At 33.4% G+C, this 20,569-nt stretch overlaps 1 protein-coding gene across 1 annotated transcript in view; it reads right to left on the reverse strand.

The window, feature by feature from the left end:
- LOC145277997 (zonadhesin-like) overlaps positions 1-20,569 on the reverse strand; it is a 441,395-nt gene that overhangs the window by 260,305 nt on the left and 160,521 nt on the right. The window lies entirely within an intron of this gene.

Genomic DNA, 20,569 nt, shown 5'->3' on the forward strand with positions numbered 1-20,569 from the left:
AAAAAGATAAAATAAATAAAAAAACAAACAAATAGAACAACAGAAAAGAAGGAACAAAATATGTAAAAAGTATAAAAAAAATACAAAAGTATAAAAAATAAAAAAAAATCCGGATGGACAAAGTGTTTCCTTATTCTATGCCCCTAATTGACGTAATCTCCATATTAAATAAACGATTAAATCTACATGCATTCGTATATATTTTTATATTGTCGGTCCTGTATGCTTTATCATCTACTAGCATGGGTGCCCGGCATTGCCCGGGTGTTTGTAGGTGTGTGTTGAGCAAAAAAAAAGTGATAGTAGGAAGGCAGGCTTGAACCTGTACCGCGAAGGAGGAAAAGAATGAGAAAAAAACGTGACATCTTTGCTGTTACGACCTCCGCCAAATCGGAAGTGACGTAGGTTTAAATTAAGGCTAGGCAATCGAAAAGAGGGGATCACTTTCGAAAATATAGGTGAAAAAAGCAACCTCTCCCTGTAGAAAAGGGCCCAGTTGAGGATGAAGAAATTAATGTTTTTAGCCAATTTTTCGGTATTTGTCGTCCGAAGGGTCGGGCTTCAAAACGATATTGATCTTTTGAAAATCCGTCGCCTCTGTCGAAAGTTTCAGGCAGGTATACAAACATATATACATACATTTATATAGTGGTAGCTCAAATTTTTTACTCAAACCGATTAAAAAACTTGCCCTATCTCTGAATATTATTTATAAAAATGTCAAATGTTTAGACCAGAAATTGTCTGAGTAATTTAGTAGAGACCGCAGAGGTAATTTTTTAAAAACTTTGTCCCCTATTATGGCCCCTTAACATTTATTGTTTTGGGTTTAAATCAAGTTATTAAGTTAGATCCATGTACAAGGAACCTATATCTAAAATTTCTATTGTTTATACCCAAAATTGGCGGATACTTATGCATTACACCCTAATCTTTATTCTTAAAGAATTCCATTTCTAATCATACATTACTTTCTTAGTAATACACATTTATTTCTTTTTTGTTTTGTTTCTTGGCTTAGGACAACTATATATATATATATATATATATATATATATATATATATATATATATATATATATATATATATATATATATATATATATATATATAAATGTAAATTTGGTTTGTTAAAAGTGAATAAAACCATATTTCTACGTTACCAATTTATTTGAAATTTTCAGACAACCCATTTTTAGAGTCGATGCATGTTTTTATGTCATTAAAATAAATTTACCTCGCGAATTATTAAAATATTAAATAAAATATAAATATTTTTCGAAGTCGTTTCTGCGTGACTTGTCCGGTTTTATTTCTGGTAACTTCCGTTTCAACTACTACAAGGTAAGTAAAAAAGAAAAAACTTACTCATGCAGAGAGTGATCCGTGCTGAAATAATAACATTATTATTTAAAAAGCCATTTTTAACACGAGGAAGGGAGGGTGTTTTGTACCTATTCTGTACTTTAACCTTTCAATTGAATAAAAAACATATCATAAAACTTTAATTAAACGTGGAAATACGATTAAAAAAAAATAACGCGGATCACTCTCTGAATTAGCACACAAAAAAAAATAATCCCATATTTTAAAAATTTAAATTCATTTATGTACTTGCCAATTTTATGTTAAGGCTTTTCAATCATGAAACATTACGTTTTAATTGTTTAGTTTCTTTTCACGGCATTGTTTACATAAAAAAGTTTGTTTTAACTTTTTCTAAACTGTTTCATTTTTACGACATGCCTCAACGTGTTAAAAAAAACGCCCTTCCATAAACCTCGAAAGACGTTCTTAATATGGGGAGGTCGGGGTGTTCATTCCGAAAGCCGTTTTAACATGGGGAAGTTAGGGTGTTTATAATATGCTGGGCGAGTCGTAAAATTAACGAAGTTGCTATCTATTATTTATTGCAAAAATTGCTTGAAGTTTATTTATTTGACAAAAACATTACATTTTGGTACTCCTTGGGCGTTGAGTTCCATGGCGACCAGCAGAAAAAAATAATAGTCGCTCCCTTAGTCCCCCACCCCACCCCGCACGTAATATATTTTATTTACTGACGTTGCCGTAACTAAACGATTATTTGTCACATTTACAAACATTTATTTATTTATTTTGAAAAAAGTTTTACTTTTTATGAATATTAAAAGAAAAATGGGTACTCATGCAGAGAGTGATCCATGCTGAAATAATAACGTTATTATTTAAAAAGCCATTCTTAACATGGGGAGGGGAGGGTGTTTTGTACCTATTATGTACTTTAACCTTGCAATTGAATAAAAAAAACACAATTTAAAAAATAGCGCGGATCACTCTCTGCATTAGCACTGAAAAATGTTACTAAACATTTATTAATAATTTCTCACTTTTAATTTGATTTTAAATTTCTTTTTAAATGACAACTTTTATCGACTTTTTTTTTTAAATATCCCCCCCCCCAAATGGTGTTTGTTCCGAAATCCGTTGTTAACATGGAGAGGTTGAGGGTGTTTATTCTGAAAGCCGTTCTTAACATTTGTGGAGGTGGACCTAATGTAAAAAAATAAATAAATATTTAAAAAAAACTAAATCATTTACTGATAACTTCTCACTTTTACAAATATTTTTTAATTTACATGCGCGGATGAACAAATTGTTGAATAGTGCGAAAACAAAACGTTTTTGTAATAAACTTCGGGATAATTTTTTGGGTAAATATTTACATTTAGGTCCACCTCCACAATTTTCTTTTTTAAATGACGACTTTTATTGATAAATAAATTTACTTCTCCGCAACTTTTATTGATAAATAAATCTACTTCTCTGCCACGGGCACTTAACCCCTCCTTATTTTTTTTAAATAGTATTTTCGGGTGGGTATGCTGACAACAAATATCAGTTAAATTTTGCAAATAGCCCCCCCTCCAAAAGTGGTGTTTATTCCGGAAGCTGTTCTTAAGATGAGGATGTTGGGGTGGGGGGTGATTATAAGGTGGACCTAATCTAAAAAAAAACAAAAAAAACAAGTTTTTTATGCGCACATAGCAACTACTTTTTTTTTATTAACTTTTTTTTACTTTTTTATTTAAAAATTAGTAAATTTCAATGAATAGAATAATAAATAATTTATCATTAATATGTGTTTTTGGTTTTGTGTTGAATGAAACTTCTTTTTTCTATTACAACAATAATGAACCAATTTAAATCTTCCGGCATGCGTTTAAGGGTTACTAAATTATCAATAAATCGTTTAGTTACTAAGCCAACGTCAGTAAATAAAAAAATGTTACGTGCGTATGCATTAGCCTTGACTGGGAGGGGGGCTAAGGGAGCGACCATTAAATAATTATGCTGGTCGCCATGGAACTCAACGCCCAAGGAGTACCTAAAGTGGCACTTATGCGCTTATGTTATCGTGCTATATATTTTTTTTCATGTTAAATTCAAATTTTACAATGTTTTTCTTTTATTAATTTGTTAAGTGAAAGTACAGATAACCCGGTCGGTTTCTAATGTGAGGAAAATCTACCCCCCCCCCAAAAAAAAGGGGTACTCTGGATAATAACAAAACATTAAAATTGCCTCAGTCTCGAAAGATTTCTTCTCTACTGAACGAGGAAAAAACGATGTTTCTCTCCCCCTCTCTCTTCCTCTCTTAATATCTCTCTCTATCCATCTCTCCCTTTCCCTCTCTCAATCTATCTTTCTCTCTATATCACCCTCTCCATCTCTCTTTGAGCCCCTTTCTCTCTCTAACTCCCTCTATCTCTCTCCTTTCCTCTGTCTCATCCCTCTCTGTTTCTAACTCTCCCCCTCCCTCTGTTTATCTATCAATCCCTTTATCTCTCTATCTCCTTCTCTTTCTCTATTTTCCTCTCACTTTCTCTTTTCTATATATATACCTTCCTCTCTATCTGTCCATCTCTAATCCCTCATCCTATTTTAGTCTCCTAAATTAATTACGGTGAATAAAGCACTGTCAAAACATGGATAAATCCTATTTTAGTCACCTAATTTACTGACTGTAAGAATAGAAGTTATTTAGAAATTACTGCTACCTTGAACATCACCAGAAGTAACTGGTAAAACCTTTCTAATTAAATTGATTTTGGCAGCCATTTGGTAACAAAATGACATAGCCTTAGCCCTTGCTGCATGAAGAATACCTGCGACCTTGCTGCCAAGTAGAAGAATTATTTATTTTACTTTAAAACATTCAATTTTTCAAAAATCTCATGTTCGACATCTCCAAAACATCCAATATGGGGAAAAATATTGCAAAAATGCAAACTTATTGTTTAGGATGAATGCACAATGGTACGCAAAAAATCACTTGAGGCTCTTGGTCGATCCTTGCAAGATTTGCGTGGCAATGTCAGACCATTTGGGAATGCAGTAATATTGCTTGCAGGAGATTTCAGACAAATGTTACCTGTTATTCTTCAATCAACACCAGCAGATGAAATAAATGCTTGCCTCAAATACTCTACTTTTTTGTTCCATGTGAAAACATTAAACTTAACTCAAAATATGCATATCCAGTTGCAGACTGTTCGATCCGCACAAAAACTTTTGCATCACTTGTGGGAAATTGGGTACGAAAAAGTGCCAGCTGATCAGAGTTAAGGGAAAAATTCTTTGACTTTTAACTTCTGTAATTTCTGTAATTTTACTTCATCAAAAGAATAGTTAGTTTAAAAGGTTTTTGCAGATATTCAAATTATAAGAATTCCATTTGACTGAGTGAATGAGCTATTCTTGCAGGTCAATACAAAGATGCCCATGAACTTAACGCTATTATTCAATGTAAAATTCCAAGTGAGGTAGTCAAATACAAATCCATCGATACTGTTGTGAAAGCAGATAATCCATCGATACTGTTGTGAAAGCAGATAAAGTGGTTAATTATCCAACAGCTATATTTGCCAGGGATGCCACCGCATGTATTGCAACTGAAATTTGGTGTACTAATTATTATGTTGTGAAATATAAACCAATCCAAGCTTTGCAATGGCACATAGCTTGCAGTAAAAAAATTAACAAACAATACCATAGAAACAACAATCTTAACAGGACCTTTCACAGATGAATATATCTTCATTCCATGCATTCCTATGATTCCACCGGATACATCATTACACTTTAGGAAATTGCACTTTCCAATTTTATTGTCATTTGCAATAACCATCAACAGAGCACAGGGAACAATCTTTACAATTGCGGGCCTTACAGTTACACACTGACTGTTTTTTCACATGGACAATTTATGTTATGTATTCAAGAGTCACCAAACCAGAAAATCTCTATATATGCTACGATAATGAAACAACAAAAAATGTGTACCCATGCAAAATGTAAATTTAAACCTATAAGAAACATGCTTTTTCTCATTTTGGAACTTTTTACTTTGCGCCAATTTGAGCCACAGCAACGCGTGGCAGGATACAGCTAGTATATATATATATAGAGAGAGAGAGAGAGAAAGAGAGAGAGAGAGAGAGATAGAGAGAGAGAGAGAAATAGAGAGAGAGGAATAAAAAGGAACAAACCAAGTTATGTGTTCATCAAAGATTCGTCTTTATTGCGGTGTGTGTGTGTGTGTGTGTGTGTGTGTGTGTGTGTGTGTGTGTGTGTGTGTGTGTGTGTGTGTGTGTGTGTGTGCAATGATTGTATCGGTGTAGTTTCCTAGACATAAATACACTGAAACGCCGGTATTTATAAAAATGCATAATGTTTATTAATTATTATATGTTTATTTATTGGCTAAATATGTGAATACACGTTTCTTTTTCAATTCTTTTGGACAATCAGCGTCATCTGGTCAGATTTTTTTCAATGAAACTAGATTTCATTAAAAAGTCGTAAATAAATAAATAAAAAATAATGACGGGAGGGGCAGATTTATGTATACACATATGTAGCCAATAATGTGTGTATATATAAACACACACACACACATATATATATATATATATATATATATATATATATGTGTATAAGTGTACATATATATATATATATATATATATATATATGTATAAGTGTGTGTCTCTGTGTGCTTGTGCATATGTCTGTGTGAAATTTCTTCCGTTGGGTTTCTCAATTTATATATACGTAGCAACGTATTTGACAAGTCGATATTTGATTGAAAAGTTACCACTGAAATAGGTTATCTTTTATTCCCTTGTACACAAAAAGGAATTTTAATCAATTCCAATGGTTCCATATTTGCTCCGGCCCGATAAAACTTTTTATATTAGAATAATACAGAGATTTACTATAAAATCGACCCGTTTGTGGCAATTACAACGTGTAAAAAGGCGTCTCTAGTATATTTATTCATTTATTTTACTTTATTTACATAACGACAACGTTTTAATAATTGGATTCAAACCATTATATATATGATATTATGTATTCAAAATGTCCTTACCACGCTCTGCTATAAATAGTAATAATGCGCTGACGTGGTCTGTGAACATGCGCCATCATTACGTGTTTCTTGTTATTTCAAGGAGACAATAGTCAGATAACTAATAATTATGTTGTTGTTTTTCTTGGCATTTTTTTTTTTTTTTTTTTTTGCTGTTCGATCGTACTTAGTCGGTCATTTCGTTTGTTCTTATTTTTGTTCGATTAGAGTTCGAATGTCATTTCGACAGCTGGCGTTTGGTTGTCAATTTACCGTCCATCAGACGATTTTTGCTTGCAATGGAAATCCATTTCCATAGTTGCCCATAAAATGTGTAAAGACATTTCACACACACACACACACACACACACACACACACATATATATATATATATATATATAATTATTTCCACAGCCAAACAATATATACATATATATATACATATATATATATATGTTTATATATATATATATATACATATATATATAGAGAGAGAGAGATGTTTTATTTGTTTTTGTTAGCGATACTTTCTTGAATGAATTCAAGTATTTATACGAAAGTGCATTTTTACCTAAATGCTTGTTGGGAAAAAGTTTCCCATTGACCAATCTGGTACCCCCTTAATGGGGAGCGGCATATATATTATTTTTAAAATATAATTATCCACTGACACATATTTCGTCGTCCACGACTCATCAGAGTGGCTGAATTTAGCGAGATTCGAAATCGGCACCTCGTGATAAGAAGTCTAAACCTCTACCACGCAGGACTACTAAATCTATCACTTTTATGAAAATGTTTTTATTTGTTTTTGTTAGCGATACTTTCTTGAATGAATTCAAGTATTTATACGAAAGTGCATTTTTACCTAAATGCTTGTTGGGAATAATTTTCCTATTGACCGCGTGGTAGAGGTTTAGGCTTCTTATCACGAGGTGCCCATTTCGAATCTCGCTAGATTCAGCTACTCTGATGAGTCGTGGACGACGAAACACGTGTCAGTGGATAATTATATTTTAAAAATAATATATATGCCGCTCCCCATTAAGGGGGTACCAGATTGGTCAATGGGAAACAGCTTGAAAAGAAGAAAAAGGACAAAGACGAAAGGAAACGAAAAGAAAAAAAGAAAAATAGAAGAACCGAAAGGCATAAGGAATAGGTAAGGGATTAGTATAGTTACATTGCATTACTGTAAGAAAGGGGGAGGGGTTAAAACAATATGCCAAGTTTAGAAACGTTTAAATTAAGATGTCAACGAAAGCATAGGAGTTAAGGGAGGGAGATAATATTGAGTTATAAGGAAGGGTTTGTTGTAATAATCTTACACATAGATATTTGTATACATGTCACCAAACATTATCACAATATGTGTATGTGTGTGTGCGAATGTGTGTTAAAAGTTAAGTATATGTACATGTTTAAATATATTTTGTTATACAACATTCATGCAAAAAATTAATAAACCGATTATTTTGAAATTTGTAAATAATAATAACGTGCATTATATTAAGTTTTATTTGCATGTAATGTGATGGAAGTCGTTTTTGAAAATACTTCCAGCTTTTGTGCTATTTAATAATACGTATTGTACATCAATAAAAAAAATTGGCAATTAAGATATCTATGTTTTTTGTGTGTTAAATTTTAACAATATAAGGCATCAACTAATAAATTTCAGTTTCTTTTGTGTATTTAAAACATGTTAGGGCATCAATCTATCGGTGCATCCTTCTATTTGAATATTCAAATATTTCAGATTTGCCTTAAGTTTGATCCATAGATATTCAACACCAATTAAGCTATCGTAAATTCCATTTTTTCTGAAGATCGCTGAAGAAATTTTCTAGAATTATAGTCATGTAATTGATTTTTATGGAAATTTAGAATACGTATTCTAAACATAAGGTTTAGTATCATTATATTGTGGTTTTAAGCTTTGCAATCAGACATAATAGTGATGCAAAGATAGGATCGATATTCTTCTGATCTCTATCTCTCTCTCTCTATATATATATATATATATATATATATTATTATTATTATTTACTATAATAATTATTAAATACCTATATATATGAACAAATATTTGAAAGTTATGCTAATTTTTCTATTTTCTCGTAATTTAAAGTGTGTATCACTTTATTGCAGCTCTCCGAAAATGCTGTTCGATCTCTTCTAAGCTCCTTAGCTTGATCTACGAGAGATAAACCTTCTACAAGGCCTGCGACAACACGTTCCTTTTCACTGGATGTCAATCGACTCTTTCTAGGTATAGCATAACTTTCAAAATATTTGTCCAAATTCCACAAAAATTAGGGAAATAAGGAACCTAGTTATGCTCTTCCAGTGTACCAAATTTCTGCGTTTCATAGCAATTCCAAAATTGAAAACATATTGATCTCTAATAAAGCGATATACAGAGTTAAGTTAAAAATCAGTGACGACTTTTACAAAGTGCTAAGACCATGGAGTTGCAAAGAAAAATTTAGGTAAACTCCTGTAGAAGATGCTAAAAATCGAAAATTCAAATAGAAAAAGAATTACACGTCTTCAGAGTTTTAACGACTAGCTGCCTTAAAAATTTCATTGGCACCTTCTTATCTATTTGTAAAGATAGACACTGAGTTTCGAATCTGGATATAATAAAACTATTTCGTCCTTGGAATTAAAGGAGAGTCAAGTATTTGAGGTAACCTGTAAAAATGTATTAGTTTTTTTATAAAATAAATACTGTATGTAGGGATTACTTTATTCCTATGGTTCGTTATTCGATACGAAAATTTTGAATAATAGATATGTCGTTCATTGTTTCCGGTAAGCATGAAACAACACCTTTCTCTATTATTGATACAAAGAGGAAAATATCAACGTTTTGGTATTTTTATTTATCTTTTAAAGAAATGAAAAGAAAGGATAAATCACTTCGGCTGGAAGATCGAACGTATGTGTGAATAGATAATTTGTAAAACTGATAACAAAAGAAACTAGGGCATGAGGACGAATGAGTAGGAGAGAGGGGTAGAAAGGGAGTGTGCAAGCGAAAGAGAAACAAGTGGGAATCAGAGCGACGCCATATTATCTGTTTTCTTGTTGTCTTTTAAAACAGCTTCCCACACACACACTTCAGCGAATTGTTAAGAATGAGCTTCTAATTAATACCGTAATTATTTCAGCACGGTCCGTATTTTGCGAAAATATTGTTTTATTATTTAATATTATTGAAAATAAAAAATAAAAAATGTGATACCACTAAAACGAACTTTAAAAAAATTCCTATTAAAAAAAAATCCAAAATTTATTTCATCAGAATACATTTCAGTTTCTTCGTAAACAAGTCAGATGACCTTTTGGCTGCGAGCAAAGTGTAGTATCTGTTCTGATACTACACTTCATTTTTCTGTCCTCGGTCAGTGGATGAGAAATCCTTCTAGATTGAAACAATTTTTATTTTTGTTCCTATCCAGATTTCCTCGATTTGGGGAGCTGGATTTTTCCAACATTAAAAATCGACCTTGTGTCTAATTTTGCTTTCGAATGGAGGCATATAAGCAGAACAAGTCAGTCACTTTAATATTTTGTTAATAGTTAAACATATTTACTTTTATTAATTTTATTGAGAACTATCATTACATTCTAGACATTTATAAAAACGTTAGTTCAACTAATATTTTCATTACCAGTTAACGATACCGCAATAAATTAACAATATTGAACATAAGGCTGATTTTTTACATCAACATTTTGAGTTGAGTTGTCTCCTCCTATTTATTTCATCATATTTCATGATGGCCGGCGGAAACACCATGACTCGCTTAGTTGTAAAATTTGAATTTTTTTTTAATAAAATTAATTGATCGATTTACGTGATTTTTTGGAATATGACATTTTCGTTTTGTAACGATTACGTTCATCATGCAGTGTTTTCTGTATTTTCTTTACTTTTAATTGCTACGATAAGTACCAATTTGAATAAGCACCCAAAATTCATTTCATTTCTATTTCTTCGTAAACAAGTCAGATATTTTAATATTTCGTTAATAGTTGAAAAATAAATTTGAGAACATTACTTTCACAGCACTTAGTTTTATAACAATTTAATTCAGTTGCGATGCCGTAATTAATAAGTTAATTTGGCGGACGTTTAGGAAATCCCCCCCCACAACTAAATTCCAAAATTTACAATTTTTTTCTTTTTTCACATTAATCTCATTGATTACGAACTTAATTTTCGTATTAAAACAAAAATAATAACCTTTTTCTTTTATTATGACTGTTATCGTCGGGATCATTTTTTCAATTATAACGTTCTACTAAATTGAACAACTACTTTGTAACTTTTTACGTGACCGGTGAATATTCGTGTCTAAAAATAGGGTTTAAAAGGAAACTTTCTTAACCCCCCCCCTCTCAAATTTCCTCTCTCGTACGTATTTGAAAAAATATGGCTATAAGAAATTGTGATTTTTTTTAAGAATTTGGTAACAAATTGAAATAGCCACTCCAAGAATAGATTTTTTGCAAAATTTTACGGAAAATAATGTGTTATATGATGCACAGACAAAACTTCTCGTTGACATGCCATATCTATACATACATATTTAGCTTTCAAAAATGACATATTAGTAATGTTTTATTTTAGTGTCGGAAAAAATATATGACTAAATATTATTTGTATCAAATACGATGTTAGACCATTTGAATTGTCGGATGTTTTTACTCATAACCCAAAAAAAAAACAAAAAAAAACGTGTTTTTATTTTTATACAATTATACAAATTAAACTTTGTATTTCATATTTTTGTTTTAATGGAATATTTTTAAAACTTTTTCTGGCGTTAAAATAGAACATTACTGTGATATTCATTTTCAGCAGACTAACACTTGTAGCAGTCGTTATCGAGTTGTAAAGAAAGTAAAAATTTACCCTAACACCTTTTTTAGAATATTCACCGGTCACGTGAGGGAGATTACCACAAAGTAAGTGTTCAATTTAGTAGAACGTTATAATTAATAACTGAATCCCGGACGAGAGTTATAAAAAAAAAATTTCTTTTTTTTTGTTTCAATCTGAAAAAAAAAGACAAAAACAATAATGTGTTGCGTGTTTCATTAAAAAAAATTATAATTTTTTTTTAACTTTAAGAGGTGAAAAAGAATTTGCTAGCAAATTGTTTTAAATTAGTTATTAGTTGGAGCAAAAGCAAAACGCATATCAAGGAAGAGGGTCATTTGGCTCCATAGTGGCAGAGGGAGACTGGTGTTGAGACGGGGAGACAAAAACGATAATAAACGACTTGCGTTAAAAAAGAAAGAAAAGCCGAGTCGGATTTATTTTTGTGTTTGTTCCTTTTTGACGGTGCTAGACGGTATGGAGATCTGAGAGAGGTTTGAACTGTAACGAACAGGGTTTGAGCACAACAACCATGTTACACTTGGAGTCTGAGTGACAACTAGTCTTCCTAGATTCCCAGTACTCTCCGCAGCTTTCGATAACATTTACAAATGAATTTGCATTATTGCAATAGCTGCTTGGCCATGTACTTCTCGCCAGCAATGACCATTGCATATCACTGGAATTTGGTTGACAATAACTCTCTTCAAGTCTCCAGTCCTTCATTCAGTGGAAGTCTGATTAATGTTTTTCTCCTCGGTTTTTCTATCCTCCTCGACTCTTCTCGACCATTTGGTGTGATGTCAGTCGATGTCGATATTACATGGAGAGGGGGGTAACTTTTGTTTTACTTCTGTTGCAGTTTCTTAGTGGCCGATTAGTTTCAGCATTCAAGAGTTTGTTTTTATTTTTATTAAATTTTGGCTGTTTTCAGCATTAATGTCGTCTGTTATTTTCGTCTTCTCTTGACTCTGATTTCTCCTACACTTTATTTTTCACGTTTTTTTTCACGTTTTTTTTTTTCACGTTTTTTTTTTTCACGTTTTTTTTGGGGGGGGGGCTGTTCTTACAATTATTGATGATATTTGTTCCTAAAATTATTTTGAATTCTCTGGCAAGTTCCGCGTATTTGTTTCATTTTTATGGTTCTTTAAACTTCACACTGCTGTTTGCTGGAAAGGCCAAATCTACAACTTGGCAGCATTTTTTCTTTTTCTTTTTTTTTTTGCTATTGCTAAATATCATTTTTTTCTTCTTTCTGTCTTTCTTTTTTTCAAAAAGATTTTATGGTTTTAATTTTCCAGTATTGTCTTCATTTTATGTTTGCTCCATTTGTTCGCATGTTCGGCATGCAGTCGGTTGAATAGTTCCTGGTGCACTGTGTTTTCCCCACACTCGTGCCTATTTGAGCTAGTTTTCTGCATTCTCATATTATGTGGTTTATCGTTTCGTCTTCTTGTCCACAGACTTTACATTTACTGTTTCCTGTGTTTTATCTATTATTATTATTATTATTATTATTATTATTAATAGTAGTAGTAATAGTAGTCGTATTTTAGATTTGTACCAACATTTAGATGTTTTTAGTTAGATCGTTTTCTTTAACATCTACCTACCTCAAGCAGTACCTTAACACTTTCACCGTTCCTAACAGGGGGTCTTTTGCAAAATTGAAAAAGAAATGGTCTCGCCAATCTGATTAAACCACTTGTGGTAACTTTTCGTTGCTCCCAAGCGTTCTCATTTTTATTATAATTATTGACTCACAAGTCATCAGCAAAGAATACTCTTTGAGAGCAACTTGTGTTATTCCCTGGAATCTAAGTGACAATAAATCTCTCCTAATTTCCACTACTCTCCACTCTCTTCATTGGTCTTTTTGTTCACAACCACAATACGCGGTTTCCTGTGAGTTATCTCTCGGTCACACTGAATCATGAAATTCCAGCTAATGTTAACGTCTTTATTTTCCACTATCCCTTCTGTGATGTTGGTACAATTTGTCCGTCACTTGGATTCCAAATTTTTGGTACAAACTCCAGTGCAGATTTGTACTTTATCATGGCGACGTTTGTGTTCTTTTAGGGCAAATACAGAACACGCACTAACAATGCGTGACATTGTTTCAAGAGATATACCACATAACTTGCACTTAGCAGTCCTTTCCATAGACGTTTCGTTTTTTTTTTTTGTTTTTTTTTTTGCATTTGTATTTAATGCATGTTCCTAAGCAGCAAACATTACATTCTCTGTTTCTATTTTCAAGTCACCTTTAGACAGAGAATTCCACGTGTACTCGCATTTTTGTGTCTTAGTATCTCGCTCAAACTGACCATGAAGTTTAATTCTTACCAACTCCGTCAACTTTTCTGCTTGGATTCTTTCCTTGTACTTCTGCTTATCTTCAATGAATCTTTATCTAGCTTTCCTTTTTCCGTTACTGCTAAGAGTAACACTATGATTGTTAAACAAGTAGTGGTGAATACTTCTAAGCTCTCCCCCGACATATTCCTCAATCATAATTAGCTCTCTTCCTCATTTTTTCCTTGTGATATAAATATATTATTGGCTCACAAGGGGCTTTCACACAGGTCATCAGAAATTTCTCCTTGCCAATAACCTCTGGTGTTCACTGGAAGCTTAGTGACAACAAGCCTCCTCATGTTCCCAGTTCTCTCCACCTCTTTCGACAAAATTTGCAAATGAATTTGCGTTATCACATTATTATTATTATTATTATTATTATTATTATTATTATTATTATTATTATTATTATTGAGTACAATGTTAATTTCAAATCTGAATGCAGTTTTGATGTAGCACCGAAATTGCGCTAATAACAAAAACAAGAAAATTTAGAATTGGCGAAATTCCAAGAGTGAATAGGTATTACAGTATCAAGACGAGCTTTTTCATAACTGCAAAAGGCACTGTTAATATTAGTGCTGAAGTATTTTATCATTTTTATTCGCCACTACTTTGTTTAGTTAGGTTTTTTTTTCGCTGCATCAACTCCATTTTAGTAAAAATCGACATGCTTCAACATTTTTGATATCTTCAAATACATATTTATGTTTTAACAAACAGGGAGATCCTCGGGTTAGATTTAGGACAAATTCTTGTATTGAGAATATCTAGCTGGATACAAAAAGGGCAATTACGAACAGAATGTTTTGCACACGTGGTCATAATTAAGATCACCTTGCTAGCCGGATGCATAAAACATGTCTTAGAAATCAATTTTTCTGCGTTTAAGAGTTTCACGGCTCCCAGTAACATTGACAGTGTGTGATTACTGAATGGTTTGAACAGACGTGAAAAAACGTTTGAAACAATATTCTTTTTTATACAAATGCGCCAGTTTTTTGTCAACAAATGTACGTTTTTGGAGCAAAAGTATTGAATTTGGACCGGGTTTCACATTTTGAAAGTTGACTGAAAAAGCATTAAGGTCATCCGAATATAACCAATCCTACCAAAAGTGGAACAAATATTAAAAAAATATATATATAATAAAACGGAATTGCAAAATGTCCAACCATCAAACTAATAAACAAGTCTGTAAGTTGAAGCCTAACTGCTTTTAATTTCTCCGTTTTCCTTTGGAGAGGTGATGGATTTATTTATCGCCTACTGAGCTGCTATCATCTCCTAAGGAGGACGAATGGCACTATACAGATATTTTTGCTCCTCTTTTTGGAACGCTTGATTTCTTGCCACACCAAAGACCAAAACTCTCTCCAATGTTGCTCTTGTAAGGAAGCAACTAGTTGATGAGTGGCATAAACACAATGATAAGCGGAAATCTTTCACTCTCTTATAGACTAGTGGAACTCCATGGAAATTCCACGGTTGAAGTTTTCTTGGAAATTACAATTTTTGAAGTGAGGAAATTTAAGCAGTGGTTTATTTTTATAGTAAATTAGTAAATACGCTATGCTCACCAGCTATTGTCCGGTATTCACTGAAATCATTTTAGTTGCACAGTATTTACACTTATATTAAAAAAAGTAATAAATCATTAGTTGTTGGGGAAGAATTTTTTCGTATTCTTTCATTTAAAAATTTGAGTTCTTAGCCCTGCTATTGTTATGAAGCGACAGACCCCAGTAAGTAAGAAAGCAAAACTAGATAAGTTTAAAAATGAGATTTGGAAAAGGTTAGAATCGAACCCAGTAAGAAAGATTATAAAAGAATACAAATCGGAATCCTAGGAATGCAGAACGATTATCATTGTAACTAGATATTATTTATGTCAGAGATAGATATTTTATTTAGGAATGCATTCGATTATTCATTCTTTTAGAAATAAGGATTAACAAATAGGTTAGATATTGAACAATTTAAATTGGGAATTCTTTGTTTGCCAAAAGTGTGTTTGGACATACATAGGTAAAATCGACGCGATTAAATTCCACATGGCAAAGCAGGCTTTGACGTCATAAAAAAGGAGATCCCCAATGTAGTGAGAGGGTTCGAAGTTAGTCAGAGAATCACATTCATAGCCACAGTCACAGACAGTCAGTTATCGGACGAGAGTTGGACAGCAACATAGTGAGAGCTGATGCCCTCTTAGAGGCGAGAGGGAGGAGAGGAAACCATGTAGTCGTAAATGCTTGAATTCCTGACAATCATCAATCATCCAGCTGGTATGAATAAAGTATCATCCATATTTGTAAACTGTTGTCTTCCTTTGTCGTCATTCCACTAAAAAAGGAAAAGGTAAATGTGTTTTGTCTATCATCTTGTAAACGAACTTTGTATAACCGCCTTCAAGTAGTAATTGTCTGCCTCATCCTCCTTCATCAGTAATGATTCTTCCCCTTTGAAAAAAAGAATAAACGAACTGTATTACACATTCTCCTCCGTCAATAAGAATTCGCATCTCTTATGTGTTAAAAATATTAACTGTGTGTGTACCTATTTACTATGCCTCCCCACGGGACAGAGTAAGACACCAGGGTCGTTTTTTTAACGTGGAGAAAAGATACAAAAATAAAAAATTGTCTCAGTTGTGAAGGACTGATCCTCCACCGAAAGAGAACAAGAAATGGAAGTGCAGCATCTGAAGACTACACTTTGATCTTGACCAAAAGGCCAAGTACGTTTTTTGTATATGTGTGTAATGTATATAAATGTCATTATCATCTTTGTTCTGAGTCCCCGTTATATGTTTTCCCGATATGAACCCCCGACGCGACCATTCAACACTATTTTTACTTTTCAGTTATAATCGAAAACCCAAAACACACAACTTTCTTTCTCATTCTTGCCTTTGTTTCAAAGAAAACATACGTATGTACGACACTCATTCTGGCCAAAAGATTTTTCACGGACTGCTAAACACTGTGAGAGCAGATATATCCTGCTAAACAAACGCATACACACGCATATATTCATATATAAACACACTTTCACTGGCAAATTGTATGCCTATTCCATTTGCACACGCGTAAACGCACGCGGCGCTCGTTGAAACAAACATTAGTACTAAAGTTCTGCTAACACAGAGAAAAACAATCTTATTTCACCAAATTTTTTAAGGGTCTTTGAATATTCAAATTAGCCGAACACTTTCTCTTTCGTTATTACAAGTTTCAAATAAAAGACGTATTTTGTATAGGTAATCATCATCATCATCATCATCATCATCATTGTCTGAATCAGTTGATTATATAGTCGGCATTAGTTTCCCCGATATTTTTTCTAGCCAGAATTCTTTCTAGAAAGACATAAGGTACTTACGAGGGTAACACGTGCAGGTTGCTAACATCCTAAGTGAAAGTGATTTTTGTATAACGAATTGGATTCAAAATTGGAACACCTAGGTCCTCAATCTGTGTCGTTAATCTGTTACCCACCGTAAGCTTGTATACGTAAACTTTCACATTGTGTCTTTTGAAAAATGTTCTCACCTCAACACATTCTATAAAAAAAAATGGACTGAACAAAATCAGTTGTCATCTGCTTCATATAAAGCTGAACTAACACTACTACTGCGTTCGAGTTGGCATAAATGACATCCCATAGCTTGAATGTATATGTATTATAAACCTAGCGATCGTGATAGTAAAGGAGTCGATTGCGTCATTATTATGCACATATGTGATTGTGGTCATAAAACTGAGTTTATATAATTAACTAGCAAGAAGATCCAGTGTTGCCCGGGATTGAATGATGAGAACGAATGTTTCGCACTTCCATATTTTGATTGTTATTGAAAATCCACAGTAAATTCTAGTCCGCATTGCACTGTAGAGAGCCTACTGTTGATTTTATAAAATTAGTGTTTATATATCATGGCTTGAATTTAAGTTTAAAACTACAAAAGTCAATTATCATGCTTCAATTGTGCTCTAAACATTTCGAACGCGCTCCTGTTATATCAAAGAACCTACTATTAATTTTACATGTCTGGCCTTACTGCTTGTGCGGTGATAATGGATTGGCTTTAAGTTTAGAATGAAACATGTCAAGTATTATGATGCAATTGTGCATTAAACATAAACATTCATTTCGAACGCGCCCCTTTCATACTAAAGGGCCTACTTTTGATTTTATATGCTGGACCTTTCGCTTGTGTAGTAATAAAAAAGTGCACTTGCGATGTTAGGGTGCGTAAGGTGTTAACTTTGGACAAAATCGCCCGTTCCTTCTTTCATCGGATTATTTCAATTATCGATTATCGATATTATCGAAGACGTTCTGACACAAAACCTATCTAAGAACACTTACAGGCACAAAGTACATTCGTGTGAAATTTCATCACGATCGGACCAGCCGTTTAGGAGTCCATAAGAAACGATCTCACACACAGACACACACACGCAACGTTCGTTTTATATAATAGAGATGAATTCGCCCTCACTCTCATGCCTTACTATATTACCTAATCAATGTTTTAAAAATCTGTTAACTCTTCATTCTCTACATTCACTATTGAATGTCAACAAATAAATATTATCAACCTCACGCACGCGCTATTAAAGGAGTGGCGGCGTCTGAGTTTATGTAATTAATAATACAGCATCAGTCACCAGCTATATTATATCACTAACTTAGTGTTAAAAAAACTGTTGACTCTTCGTTTTCTACATTCAAATTTACTATTGAATGTCAACGTTAAATGTCCAAATAAAATCCAAGTGTTATTTACAACTTCCCTGGACTGCCTTAAACGCAATCTATCTCTATAACTATAAAAGTGAGAATGTGTGTGTTTGTGTGTGTGTGTGTGTGTGTGTGTGTGTGTGTGTGTGTGTGTGTGTGTGAATACTTCTCAACTTATATACTCAACGAATCATTTATCTACAGACTTGAAATTTGGTATATAGGATATTCAGGCATGAGGAAAACTTTTTCATCCGTTTTCATCCGAAAAAACAGGATGCTGAGAGGGCAAAATTAAAAAAATTGGTACATTGGAATCCTCGGATTTTTTTTTTTCTATTTGCTAACTGTTCCACAAATGCGTATGCGTGAATGGTTTACATGACAGATTCAACATGTTAAAAATAAGTACTATTTGAATACAGTCTTTTAGGATCGTGTCAAGCCGCCCTAATAGTTATCGTACTCGACTCACTGTCTTTAGGGTTTGGTTTCGATCTCAGCCTGAGTATTTTTTTTTTTTTTTTACTTACAAGAAATGAACTGCTCCGAAAAAACCATAATACTCGTATGCACATGTCTCAGTTTCTGTATGAATTAAAATATAACATTTATGAGTATTTAACGACCGGGCAACGCCAGGTGGCCTGCTAGTATATCTATAAAATGAGAATGCGCGTGTGTGTGTGTGTGTGTGTGTGTGTGTGTGTGTGTGTGTGTGTGTGTGTGTGTGTGTGTGTTTATAAAATACAATAACATAATTAACTTAATATTTCGGCGATAAAATCATACATACATTCAACCAAGGCTTCGAAGTCTAGTGTCAAAGTTAATCAAGGCTGATGATTGCTAATTAACATGCCTCTGAGATGGGTATATATGCTGATGACACTACACTCTATAACAGGCATGACAGGAAAACAAATGGACACATATCTAAAGAAATGGCAAAAACACTAGAGGATGACCTCCAATCTGTAGTGGAATGGGGACATAAATGGATGGTCACATTCAATGCTGCCAAGACTAAATTGGTTTCCTTCAATAATTACAAGAAACCTTCTCTGCCACCAATAGCAATGGCCAGTGACTCCCTGTCTGAGAGTACATCTTTCAAACTGCTTGGCCTAACGTTTACAGGAAACATGAGTTGGAACAATTATATTGAAAACATTGCCAGGGCCGCTGCGAAAAAGGTAGGCTCTCTCTACCATGTTAGAAAACTACTGACACCTGAAAGTATCCTGTACCTCTATAAGGCAACCATTCTCCCATGTATGGAGTATTGTTGTCACATTTGGGCTGGTGCATCTGCTACTAGTATTTCGCTCCTAGACAAGGTTCAAAAAAGAGTCTCCAATCTGATAGCCCCTAAACTGGTATCTAAGCTTCAGCCTCTGTCCCATCGACGAAACGTTGCATCCCTCTGCCTGTTCTACAACTATTTTAATGCTGAATGCTCTGACGAACTGCAGACACTTGTATCCCCACGACGTAGACACCCTCGACAAATCCGATAGGCAGCTAAATCCCACCCCATACAATAGAGATCCCTAGATGTAAAAGATCTTTCTACTCCAGTAGTTTCTTCCCCAGAACCGCTAGACTCTGGAATTCCATTCCAGGTCCCTGCTTCCCTAACTGTACTGACATGCAGAAGTCCAAGTGCAACGTGACCCGACATCTTGCTGCCCAAATCCCAACATAGTGCCCCAGTAGTTGCTGCCCCTGATAGTAGCCCCCTATACCAAAAGGGAAATGCGCCTTGTTTGGGTTGAAAATGTAATAAAAAAATTTTTTAAGTTTTTTAAAATGAAACGCAAATCCATGGATAACTTTTATCTGATTAAAACATTACAATACACACACACATACATATGTATACAAATATCTGGTATTTCTCCAAAACCTGTGGCCTTGGTTGAGGGGAGAATAAAACTTGCTGCTATGGTTTCGAATGATCTGAACAGCAAGGGGAGATTTAATTCCAACTATTTTTCATATGTTATAACTCCCCTCTTTGGTTTTCAGACATAAAGTAAACTTCACAGTGAATAAAGATTATTTGATACTGGGGATATTCATATTTCCAAAAGAGGAGAGATGAGAAATATTTGGAATCAAGTCTCAACCTTGCTGTTATTTAAGATCATTTGAAACCATAGCAGCA

Source organism: Euprymna scolopes, chromosome 6, assembly GCF_053919585.1.
Source record: "Euprymna scolopes isolate OS-2025 chromosome 6, ASM5391958v1, whole genome shotgun sequence".
NCBI lineage: Eukaryota > Metazoa > Mollusca > Cephalopoda > Sepiida > Sepiolidae > Euprymna > Euprymna scolopes.